Source organism: Homalodisca vitripennis, chromosome 3 (assembly GCF_021130785.1).
Source record: "Homalodisca vitripennis isolate AUS2020 chromosome 3, UT_GWSS_2.1, whole genome shotgun sequence".
Classification (NCBI taxonomy): Eukaryota; Metazoa; Arthropoda; class Insecta; order Hemiptera; family Cicadellidae; genus Homalodisca; species Homalodisca vitripennis.
In genome coordinates, this window is record NC_060209.1 from 152170189 (window position 1) to 152182856 (window position 12668).

At 35.6% G+C, this 12668-nt stretch overlaps 1 protein-coding gene across 1 annotated transcript in view; it reads left to right on the forward strand.

Annotated features, from left to right (window-relative positions):
* The first annotated feature begins 821 nt into the window (after positions 1-821).
* LOC124357660 overlaps positions 822-12668 on the forward strand; it is a 30600-nt gene continuing 18753 nt past the window's right edge. The window contains exon 1 of the mRNA XM_046809638.1: positions 822-1008. The gene's annotated coding sequence lies outside the window, so the exon portion shown is untranslated. The remainder of the gene's footprint in view (positions 1009-12668) is intronic.

Sequence of the window (12668 nt, forward strand, 5' to 3'; positions counted from 1 at the left end):
CCCCGTAGTCATGGCTGATTGGCGTATAAATGCTCTTTAATATGCTAGCCTCTCAGTTAATTTGAATATCGCGTGAATCTTCTGTCTATCACGGCATCTGCTGCATACTGAACAGTATGCCGTCAGTCCAATTCTCACATTGATAGCAACCGTACTGTGTGTTTCATAACGCGACGCTGTATTTGATACGTCATCTTCCTCTCACCAAACTGTTATTTCACTAAGTATCGTGTTTATTGGACTGTATAAACACGTTATCATGGCATTACTGCACGGCTAGTTTGTTTTACACTATTTCCTGTTATCTTTGCTGACGTTTCCTGGTAGATTGGAGCCATACTTCCTTGTTCGTGTTTTGGCTGTCATTGCGTTCGGTCTTTGTACTCCCACAACTATTGGGTTCGTTATGAGCTGCGAGAATGTCCAATTTGTTGACGTACTAATACGTATTTCAAAGACTGACTAAGTTCCCCAGAGTACCGATTCGTCTTCTCCGAGTTTCTTTGTGTGTGCTCGTTATTAATTGGCCGACCGTGTTTTCTGGTGTTCGGTACGTTCCATTCGACTTCCAGCGGGTCAAAGCCCCCCGTTCTGGACGGGACGATAGAAAACAGGCCAATTAAATGGACATCGGACAAACAGTGGAAACATGAATAAACGATAAGTGAGGCGGAGAACAGTTAGTCGTGAAGAAGACCGCAAGAGAGCGCGGGTTAGGGTCGGGGAAGTGCACAGAGAGCGCGAGTCCCGCAGCGCATCGCGGCGTCGCCGGCGGGGGCGCGGTGGAGGGGAGAGGGAGTGGGGGCAACACGCAACGCAGTCCCCCCATCAGAAACGCACTAGTACTAAAAAACTATGCGTGAACAACAAAAAAAGCGAGTGGCAGGCACGCACAAGATGGCGGGTGCGGGTCGGTGGTGGCGGTAGAAGGTTGTTGACCACGATAGACCAGACGAGACGGGGCTGTGGAGGCGAGCAGAGGGATGAGTTGGATTTACCCCTGACAAGGTATGCTGCTGCGGCTGCGGCTGCGGCTCACCCTTATCACTTATTGTGATCTTCTACTGCTTTACTTTCTCTGCTTATTATTTATCCACCTGTTTAATAATATTTTATCCGAAAATAATATTTCTATTAATAAATATTAAATAAAATAGTGTAGCTCGAAGGTTAATGCGCAATGAACTGCTTTCTTAAATTTAGTTAATGTGTGTAAATTTGTTGCCGGATTTTAAAATATTACATTACATTTATACACTTTTTATTCATGACTTGCAGTTTCAATTTGAAATTTGTGTTTGATAGTTGAATTTGTGCATCTTATACGTGTTACAGATTTTGCAAGAAAGGCAATTTATATTATCAAGAATCTTTGGCGAAAATTTGTTATATATCTAACATGTTTTGCGCAAATGGCGTATAATATTACATATTTTTCAAAACGCTATTATGTAATGTAAATAATGTTATTTAACTATAAGATTTAAAACGTGTAATTTTTAAGCGTATTGTAATCTTAATATTGATTATTAATCAGGTGATTTTAAAAAAAGCAAAACTTTTATCACTTCTACGTATTTTTAAAACAAATGATATAATTTCATTTATAAAAATGGTGTATCGATAGTATTCTTGAAATCCAAACAGTTCCGCCTGTGTGCGTATTTTTATTTAAAAAGTGTTAATGACGTGAAGCAAACGTCAAAACAATGTTTTACAATGCGCCTGCAGAATCTGTGACAAGTAGAGGGCGGACGATTATACCGACCGTGTGTGCAAATCTTTTGCATGTATAAAATTGCAGGCGTTTCGCACAGTGTCAGTGCAAATTGTTTGCGTTAGTAGTTAGTATGGTTAGTTTAGAGTATATTACATCCTTCTGTGTCTAGTATAAGTCGGAGCATTTAGATCACTGTATACTTCGATCTGGGTATGTCAAGTAATAATAGTATTTATTTTATTCCCGTCACACTGAACTGACTTGTCACTAGTTATTTCGCGTTTTATCAGGTTTGATCGATTTTAAATGTTTTGAAATGTTAACTGAGTTTTATAGTGTAATATATTCAATAAAATAGTAATTCGAATAACAGATTACAATTTATTTTAACTTAATTTGCTACATAAAATAATTGCGTTTCTCTGTTCTTTATTACTTAATAATGTATACCAATACAAATTTAATATAACTTGTGGAATATTCAACGTTAAGTTTATTAAACACAATTTAACAGTCGTATAATATATGTAGTTAACAGAAAATAATTCAGATACTAACACATTACATTTGGTGCTCCAACTCAAGTTAGTAAAATATTTAGTTACTTGTCTGTAATTGCTATTTGCTATATTTGAACATTATGTGTTATTATTTTGTAGCTTTAAAACATTATTGTTGTTTTCAAACTGTCAATCTAGAACTTTTAAATATAAAATAAAAAGTTTCAAATTTTATTGCGATTGAAATTAATATATTTATGACAAATAAACTTTAACAATTTTTTCACTGTTATTGTTTCCTGAATCCTGCTTTTCAGTTTTACTAAGCGTAGCGATAAAATCGGTTTGTAGACTAGCGATAAATAAATAAATACATGTAATTGGGTCTACCACTATCCTTGATGTAATTAGGGTGTATATTATTAAAGTGCCATATAAATAGATCTAAACGTTACAATGCTGTAATTTTCCTTGTATACATTCTATAGTTTTAGAATATATATCAGTGTACAGAATGAAGTGGATGTAAGTCAATAGGTAAAGGGAGAAATAATCCAAAATTATAGTTTGTTTATACTTTTCAATGTCAGGGGTCAAGAAGGGGTCATTAACCCCCTCCCTCTTTGAGGTCTCTTATGGAGCTCCCAAAATACTACTGTAAAAATGTACTGAAGAGAGAAAGGCGTTGGAAACATGTATTCCCTGCAGAAATGCAAGGCTGTAGAAATTAAATTGTCAACCGTCATTGATATATACTTGATATAACTCACAGTTATTGGTATTTACTGGGATTTTTTCATTGTGTTCACACATCTCCCGGCAAATCCTCTCTTTGAACATTTTTGTTACACCATTTTTCATTCTGTAAATATTTATTATTGTTTCCTAAAAGGTAGTGGACATATAAATTGCTTGTTTGGAGAACAGTACTTTTGCTTTCACTACTGATAACACAAATCGAAATAGTTTACAATGTATAGAAACCTCGTAGAAACTCTACGATTTTATTACTCCTGCCTCCGCGGTCAGTTAGGCAGGAAGCTGATGGACGTTATCCCTGCCAACGTCCCGCCACGGGAAACCAGTTGAACGGGCTCGGTTCCCATGCAAAATGTGAGTCGTATGCAAATACTGCAGGGGTTGCGAAAGGGCGGCCGGTTCAGGAATACAGGTCCTACCCCCCGCACCCCGCGATAACCCGTCCCTTAGCGAGGCGACGGTCAAATCGCTATATCAAAGTACTGTTCGTGAATGAATATGAATGAAGGCCCCTTCACTGACAACTCGCGGGATATTGTGCCGTCCTGGAATACACGGAGTGTGTGGAACGGTTTTGTTGTTACATCGTAAAGTCGTTTATCAGACACAGTCTGCTAGCCCGCACTCGTGGTTGTTGTCGAGTACATGTGTGAGACGTGTGCTTGGAACATGTCTCTATAACACAACAAGCGCCTAGACGTTATAACTCACATGTTAGTAAGTTCGGTGATCACCCGTAAATACGGTCGCTAAACATAAAAAACTACATGTATTGGAGTACAGTAAGTCAGAACGAATATTTTTTAACTGAACACGCACTAAAATGTTTCTACATCCATTAATTTTCAAAGCCCTATAAGTTACTAAATAACCATCATTTGTCATCGCAATAAACTGCGCAAATAAAACCTTGATATTACCTTATATAGATGTTGTATTAACCCTTTGCTCTTCACGTACAATATGGCTATCATTTTAACTCTGCTCAATACTTGTACAATTTTTTCACTGAGTCTATAAGGGTTGATCCGAAACAGATGTGTTACTCAATAGACACTCCACTTAAAATAGGTCCGACAAATTAATAAAATACGTTCGCTCAATTACTTCAGAATAATTTTAAACTATGCACCGTATTAATTTTGTATTGCGCCACCGTTCAGAACGTGTAAATGACAAAATACAAAAACGTGAATTGAATCAAAACCGCTAGACATCTAAAGATGTTATAAATTTGACTGACAAAAATTACGAATATCAAACTAACAAAGATTACTTACTTCTCTCTTTGTTCCTATAAATCAACAGGAAATAGAACTAAAATAAGCTATAAATTCAAAAATCTATTGTGCAATTTGTCTAAGTTGTACTTTGAGTTAAGACCGCTTGGGATAACATTGTTTTTCCGCGCTACAAAATTGAGAATCTTATGAATTGATGAGGGTGATAGTCTGTTGTCGAAGAGATACGAAGTCCAGATAACGGACTGAGAGTCCAAGTCGAGTATGACCTTACATGTCCGCGTGAATTGTAGGGAAGTAAACAATGAGTGAAATGAGTCGCTATTACCTTGAAATTTGTTATTCTTATTATTTGTTGCAAACCTTTACAAAATTAGTCAATCAGATGTTTCAAAGTTAAATGACAAGTTTATGACACCAAACATCCCATTCCCAAGTAAGGGCCAGTTCTTTCTATAAACCTTATCCCCCGGTATTAGTACACCTATGTCCTACTGACTGTAACATTGCTACACAGTGTCAGCATATGGCATAAGTCGAGGGTCGCCGCGACAGGATAGCGATAGAAGCCATATATAAGCCGTATTGATCGGACCTAACTGCAACTACTCCCGGTCCCCTACTGCTGCTGTTAGCGACATAAACACCGTCCAGACACGGGAACACGGCCGCGGCGTCTTACCCCTCGCCCACTCGCGACAAACATTCAGCCGTACATCAGTATAACTCTGGAGATGAATAAAATACGCAATAGAACTCTGTGTCAATAATAGTTCGGTATGGTTCCAGAGCGTGGAAAATAATATACATCTCAAAATTTCTATTGGGGGGAGGGGAATTCCTCATCCCACCCTTCTCTGGATACGCCACTGGAATAAATATAATTTATCCCCATATCACAACAACCGAAATGATGTACAAAAAATGTAAAATATGTGTGCTGACTAATCAAAGTCTTAGACACATTGTATTGTAAGTCGAACGAGTTTTTTACGACAATGCGGTAGCATCAATAGAAACCCCTTGAACAGAGGTATCTAGGTAGCACACTTCCCACCTCATGTTGTAATGTAATGCTATATGTTTTAAGATTAAAAAAATGAAATAAAAAATATTTCATCATTTATTAACTACTTATCAAATTCAATCCAGGACATGTCTGAATTTTTAAGTATGTATATATGAATGATCGCACGCTTGCATAGTATGTTTGCTGTACTAACTATTTTGCACTCAAAATACCCTTACTTCGATGTTTCCACCTGAACAAATAATGGAAAGCATATATATGAAGATTTTACAAACTTTGGAAAATTCTTTGTTCAAAACTCGTAGTTTACGACGAATTTTTAAAAATTAAAAGGATTTTGGATATTCATGTCTGATTAGTATTTCACATAAAAATTAAACTCAACGTTTCGAGAACTGGTACCTGTCCCCTTCTTCAGGTGTAAAACCTTGGAAATAGTTGAGCTTGCATACGAACAAAATAGCGATGTATAAGCCGGAGTCGTTCTTGACAACAGAAGATGTATGTCAAAAATCGACACACATGCCTGGGTACCGGCACAAAATTCAAGAGAACCACAAATAAAGTACCACTACATACCACAACTGGAAATGTAATGAAGGAACCACGCACGATCTGTGAATGGAGTCTCTAGTAACGATTGTATGTTTAGGTCCATGTTTAGACTCGATAAGACAAATTCAAATAATTTGTAAGCACTTTAAAAAGACGACATAAATAATATCCACCGGTAAATGTAAACATTTTAATCATAATGAGACAATGTTTGGCTAGGCAAACAAACAAATTTATGGATTCTTCAGACTTTTTTCATTTCAAAAGATGAAAAGTAATTAAATTTTGCAAAAAATTGAGTTTATTGTTAAGTAGTTTTATTCAGTTTGCTTTTTTGCTTTGTTCAAATAAAATTACGCAAACCTCAATTCTAAAGCAAGGTTTTTTTCAGTTTCTAGTATAAATAACATGAACATTAAAAATATAAATTCCAAAGATATTTAAACCTAGACGTGAAGTTTACAGTGTGGAATTTAAAACAACCAAACACACTTAAAAAAATAAATGTTGTAAAATATGTTTATCTCACTATACGATCACAGCTGAAATTGTAACATTTAAATTAGATTTAATAAGGTCGTCGTCATTGGAATCTATCCCGTTGTTCGCATTTGTTTTATAAGTGAAATTTACGATATAATTTTGACCTACAAATGATCTGATGTCAGTTAACAACGCCACAGTTGTAATTATTTACAAAGTTACATTTCTTCTGTGGCACCATATTATACGACACCTACATAATTATAATATTTGAATAGTATTTTATTATAGCATAAAACAATTTTGCAATAAACCAATATTTAGTTATACATACTCTCACTTTGAATTGTTTTTAAATATTTATATTATACTTTATGAATAAAATATAATTATTTTTTATTCCAAATGAAAGTGTTGAAATGTAAACGTTTGCCCGAGAAGGAGTATATATTTTATTATCCGTCAAAAGCTCAAATTTGGCAGCATGACCAGGTCGGACAGCGTGCGAAGGGGGAGGGTGTGCGCTCACTGGAACTGCTCTGTTCAACACGCCAACTCCCGAGCCGCGCCCTTCCCTCACCGCGGCATGCCATCATGATATAACTGCATGGCACAATCATATGTCTTACAGAGGTCATATAAACTGTAGTTATGAAGTGCATGTACAAAATTCTCATGAAAGCGAAAGAATGTACATTGCGTATGGATGCAATTATAAGCCAAATATAATGGAAGATTTTTGTTATCAAAAATTGAATTTTTTAACTGGTACCAAATAGAAGTTAGCTCGAAATCCACTCATATTTCCTTGAATCTAAAGATTCATACCGGAATACAATTTATAGCTCGGTCCGATGTTCAGAACTAGAAACTATCGTTGGGTAGCGACATCGGTATATGGGTTAGTATTATTACTTAGTAATGCTGACATAATGATATTTTAAATTTTTGTATTATAATAAACAATAATAAATTAATTGCAATTCAAACAGTTTGTGTTAAAGACACTTAACCGAGCGCCCGCTGCTAAATTTCGGCTTATTTCACTATTACTTACTTACATGACGTTATTTTTTTACATTATTTTAAAGCTGACCACATTCTTTACAGGGTCTATTCGAATATTTCCCCTCTAAAGCTGCTACTTAAAATGTTAACTGTAAAAAACTAACTAAAATAGTGAGACTTGTGGGAGTTTGTGACAAAAACAAAACGGGGCGAGCTTTCAGACTCCAAAAGAGGCTATTAGAATAATTAGCAAATGAATTATAGAGTCGTCTAGGAAAGCCTTCAGAGAATTGGGATTACTGACTTTGCCTTGCCTCTATATTATCGAGGTGATCGTGTACTGCAGATTTAGATGCGCTTTGTTCGTGGCGGTGATCTTAAATAAATTGACACCAGAAACAGGAACAACTTTAGAACTCACCAAAATATAGACTAACGTTATCTCGACATTTAACGTAACAAGTCGGTTTCAGATTAATCAATAAACTCCCTGTAAGTATAAAACATTCTGATGACTAAAATCAATTTTAACCCGGTCTCAAACGCATTTTGTGTTATTGATACATTTTTGATGAATTGCTGGGATATTTGAAACTGCTAGATCTGAAATCAGTACGAAAGTTGTTGAATAAATGCGTGCACAGTTTTAAATTTATTCTGAATGTGTGTGAATACCTCGATGGAGGTCCTATCTATTGAATTATGTCATTTGTTGAGGATTCGATGCAATTTATTTTGTTAATATAATGGAATAAAAGTATTATTAGGATGTTACTTTATTATTAATTTATTAGAAATAACACACAGCTTCTATTACCAAAACTTATAGGAGAATATTTTTAGTTCGACACATTACACCAAATAGTGTAGCAGAGTTGCGTTTTTCATAATGCTTGCAAAAAATGGTACTAAAAGAGCGTGGGGGAAATGCACAAGGGAGAAAACCCGGAACTTTAAAAAAATACATGTCTAATAGTATTCTAACGTATGTGAAAAATTAAGCGTGTAGGGAATTATTTCCGACATTTGGCAATTTTTGGCCTTCGTTGCCTGGGCTAAACATAGAACCTGTACTCGATGGAAGAAGTCGTGTACAGAAAGTTGAGCGTGCTTCAAACACTCGGTCAAAAACCGTGGTTCATTTTCGTATACTAGGGAGGAGGCTGACGCTGATTAACAGTTTGCGTCAATCAGCGTGAGATAAATCTATTGTTTTGGAACTGCCTTCGTAATAGACGCCTTCGATTTTTTTACACTCTGTAATTAATAAGGCTTAATATATAGAATTAATCCACTGCTTTTTAAATGGTCCGCTACGGTGGCCGGCCGAAATAATGTAGCAAGAAGTGGGCAGGTGTTTGGTGAATACACCTTCTGCTACCGGGTTATTATCGGTTGCCATGACCGCCTGCGCGACCGGCCGCCAGCGGCGATCGAATCGATGGCTTCGGTGAACTTGACCGTGCTCCGGCCTAGGTTAGGACGGGACGGCCCGCACTAAACTTTAATGAGGCCGGATTTATAGGCGAGGGTCTAGCCTGCGATAGCGCGGCGCGGCGGTGCGATGGCGCGGCGCAGTATTTTTAGTCCCGCCAAGAAGAGCTGCGCTAGTCGAGCGGATGTAAAAAAGTAGTCCTCTGCGCGGTGTTTGGAATGCAAATAGGGTCGCGCGGCTCTGGAGGGGGGAGGGTTGCTAACTAGCCAGCCAGGGTTAACGTCCTGTCTAGGGATATAGCTAGCCTACCCTACAGCCCTACTGTGCCTCTGACGCTAGCACGCGATTAACTGATCGGTTTCCACATCGTAACCGAACTTCATGTGGGATCCAGTAGGAATTGCTGTGACCCACTCGGCGAATCTTACTATCTAAGTTACATACTTCACAAGCAATTTAACAGAACAAATTGTCAAGTTCAAATTGTAGCATTTGAAACGAAATATCCGATTCTAATATTAGTTATAACGACAGTTTGAGTATGTTGACACATTTTCTGCTGATTTTAATCTATTTTCCAAGATTGCAGTATTTATGTCCTACTTCCTTTACACAAACTTACAATAATGTTTACATTCCTTTTGAAAAAAGCTACTTTCATTTGAACGAATATTATGAACCCAGTTCAATAATTTTTGTTTCGTATGCGCGAACAATTACATGGCCCCAAACATATCATTATAATTGTTATAGAATACGCTAGTATATTTCAAGAAAGCGTTTATGCAAATTTAATAATAAAAATTATATACCTACAATTTGTTAGTTGCACACCAACATTTTGGTAACTATTCGTGATCGAGCTTATAAGCCAGAGGGGCTTAGTCACTAAAAGGGAATTAGCAGTCAGGTGCGGGCGGGGTGTGGTGATATAATCGCAACCTGCGCGGGCTGACGCTGAGAAACGTGGCAACACTGGAGAGTGTTGGAGTGGAGGGGGAGGGGTGAACCGTCTGAGAGCCGTCTACCCCACACAATAGCTGACCTTCAAAATAGGCGTGCCTCCCCCGGCGCGCTCGGCAAGTTACGTCACGGTTTCGCCGGCGACCACAGTTCGGGTAGACGGATGCGATTATAAGGCTGATTGATCCCTCATCATGGGGTGTTTTCCCCATTGTTACACTCAACTACGGCCACTCCACCCTCTCAGACCACCACGGTTACGTAAAATAGGTGAATTAATTGATTCAATTATAAACTCATAGAAAAAATGTGACAACTTTACAGACTTATCAGGAACTTTTGGCAGTGTACGCTATGTTCTTCTACTAAAAAAATAAAACAAAACACACAAGTAGCTTAATAATATCTTGTGTCATATTTAACTTACAAGAAACCATCGGAGAATCCATGAAACCTGTCAAACACTACAACCAAATTTAAAAGAAAACACTTTTTGGGTTTCTAAAAGCTCGGGATGAATACTCTGACTGCTATACTGGTGTCTTTTCAATTTAAATAATTTATGAGATACAAAATTATATTCGGCAACGACCAATAAATGGTTATTTGGCAGATTAAGAGTTAATGCCTATACAGGGTGACTTAAAAGTCCCCCTCCCCTATTAACTTTCTCATGAATAGAGATAAAGCGATTTACTTTGGGGCATGTTTATAAGATCAACTGAGGAGTTTTTTTATCTATGAAAATGTTTGTCTCTCTTAAAAATGGGATAGTTTGGGAGTAAGTCAACAGTTTTAAATAAGAACACTAGCAAGTGACACCCCATTTTAAACGTATTATAAAAAGAAGAAAAATGAGACAAATTAGTGGCCTTTAATGTAACTTGTGTGGCTTATTAAGTTCGAATTGTTTTATAAAACCCTATGACTTGCAAATAATTTTCTAATAAAAAATAATTGTAGTAATCTTGAAATATCACCTCAATTTCATTCATATGAGATAAAAAGTGGTTATCAGTAAGATATAACATAGAAAAACCAGCCATTGATATTCTCAGGACTTCCTATTGGACTTCGGCCAGACTAAACAAAACCTAATAAATACTATGTTATTCATGGTTTTGATGTTTGTTGATTCTTGTAATAAATTGATTTTTGATTTGGTATATAAATTCTCAAAATAACTAGTAAGGGAATGTTTTATCTGCCTCACAATTACTTTGTATGTAACTTATAAGTAAATTGTGGTGGTTTTATAAAACAATTTAAATTGCTATTACCAGCTTTTAGTTAATAAATTTAATACAGTAACATTTAGAGACCTCCAGTTTGTACCATTCTTCTTCTTTTTTAATACCTTTAAAATGAGGTGTCACTTGCTAGAGGTTCCTATTTAAAATTTTTGACTTACTCCCAAACTACCCCATTTTTCGAGGGGAAGGTAAAAAATTTTCATACATAAAAAACTTCCCAGTTGGTCATATAAACATGCTCCGAATTAAATCACTTCATCTCTATGCACAAGAGAATTAATAGGGGGTGTGACTTTTAAGACACACTTTATACAGAATGTATAAAAATATGTTTAAATTTCCATCTTATAAGAAACAAACTACAATGGAAACACACTGCAGAGACTATATTTGTATCCTTTCAAGAAATATTTTTAATCAGTAAAATATTAAGACATTTATAAAATATTTTTATAACATATTGATAAAAGTTTTATGTAACTCTCAATAAACATGCTCTAGTTGAAATGAGTAAACAGAAAAAAGTAATTGATACTGAATCTATCTGTAATTTATTGTAATTAAAATGCACTATTATCAACACAAGAGTAGTAGTACTTATTTCTCATGTGAGAAGGATTCCTAAAAGTAGTTTCTTTGAGTGCATTGGTTGCATAATACAATCAAAGATAGTACTCACCACAACAACTATATTACCATTCAAGAAATCTTATCCGTTTTTATTATTTTCCTTTATATTTGCTGTCTCAAATAAGTCACAAGAGCCAAGAAGTAATACTGCATAGAAGTTCCACCAAGGTTGGACATCCAGGATATTGGATTGCTCCAAACACAAATTTACTATCATTAAACATCTTAATAGAATAAACAAATCAATGAGCAACCCATAAACAACGTTCATGTATCTTAAATTACAGAAATTAAATTAGTGGCAGAAATATACAATCCATATTTAAAATGGTTTAAAAAGACATGTGCATGTTCAGTTTTGGATTAATAATTTACAAATGAAATAATAATATTAATAAGAAACATCTCATAACTTTAATTTTTTTAACTGATTTAAATATTTGTAATTTTTAGCACACTGCAATCTAAGTATTTATAGTACAGTCAAAAAGTATCAACCCTAAGTTTTTATAAAACTAAATGATTTTCTTTTAATTTTGATTTAAATTTTGTACTGCAGCATTTGATGTTTCATCACTGCGTATTACAAAAGATTTTTCTTGTTAAATATCACATAATGCATTATATAATAGTTTGCTTTCTTTTCTTTCTTTAAGAAGAGCATGATCAAAGTTATGGATAAGTCCATCATAGACCTCTTACATTTTTAAATGACTTTGTAATTTAATAAATTAATACGAATATTTTGTTGTTAATAACATGATTTGTTATTTTCTCAGACACAGTGTTCAATTTCATCCAAAATGATATTATTTTTTACGACAATATCATGACACAAGCAATGATAAAATATACCAGATTGTTCTACACATATCCTAATTCCCAAGTCCCCATAAATTCACAATGCAAGTTGAAAGTTCTTAAATAGTTAGTGTTTCTCCCTTCTTGTTGTTATTGTCAGTTATCAAAGGGCTAGTGACATGTGTAAGCTGCTGCATATGCATGTGCCAGCCCTATGCATATGCATATCCTTAATGAGTTAGCCATATGAGGAGACCTACTTATACCTCTTGCGCCATCCACCCCAGCAG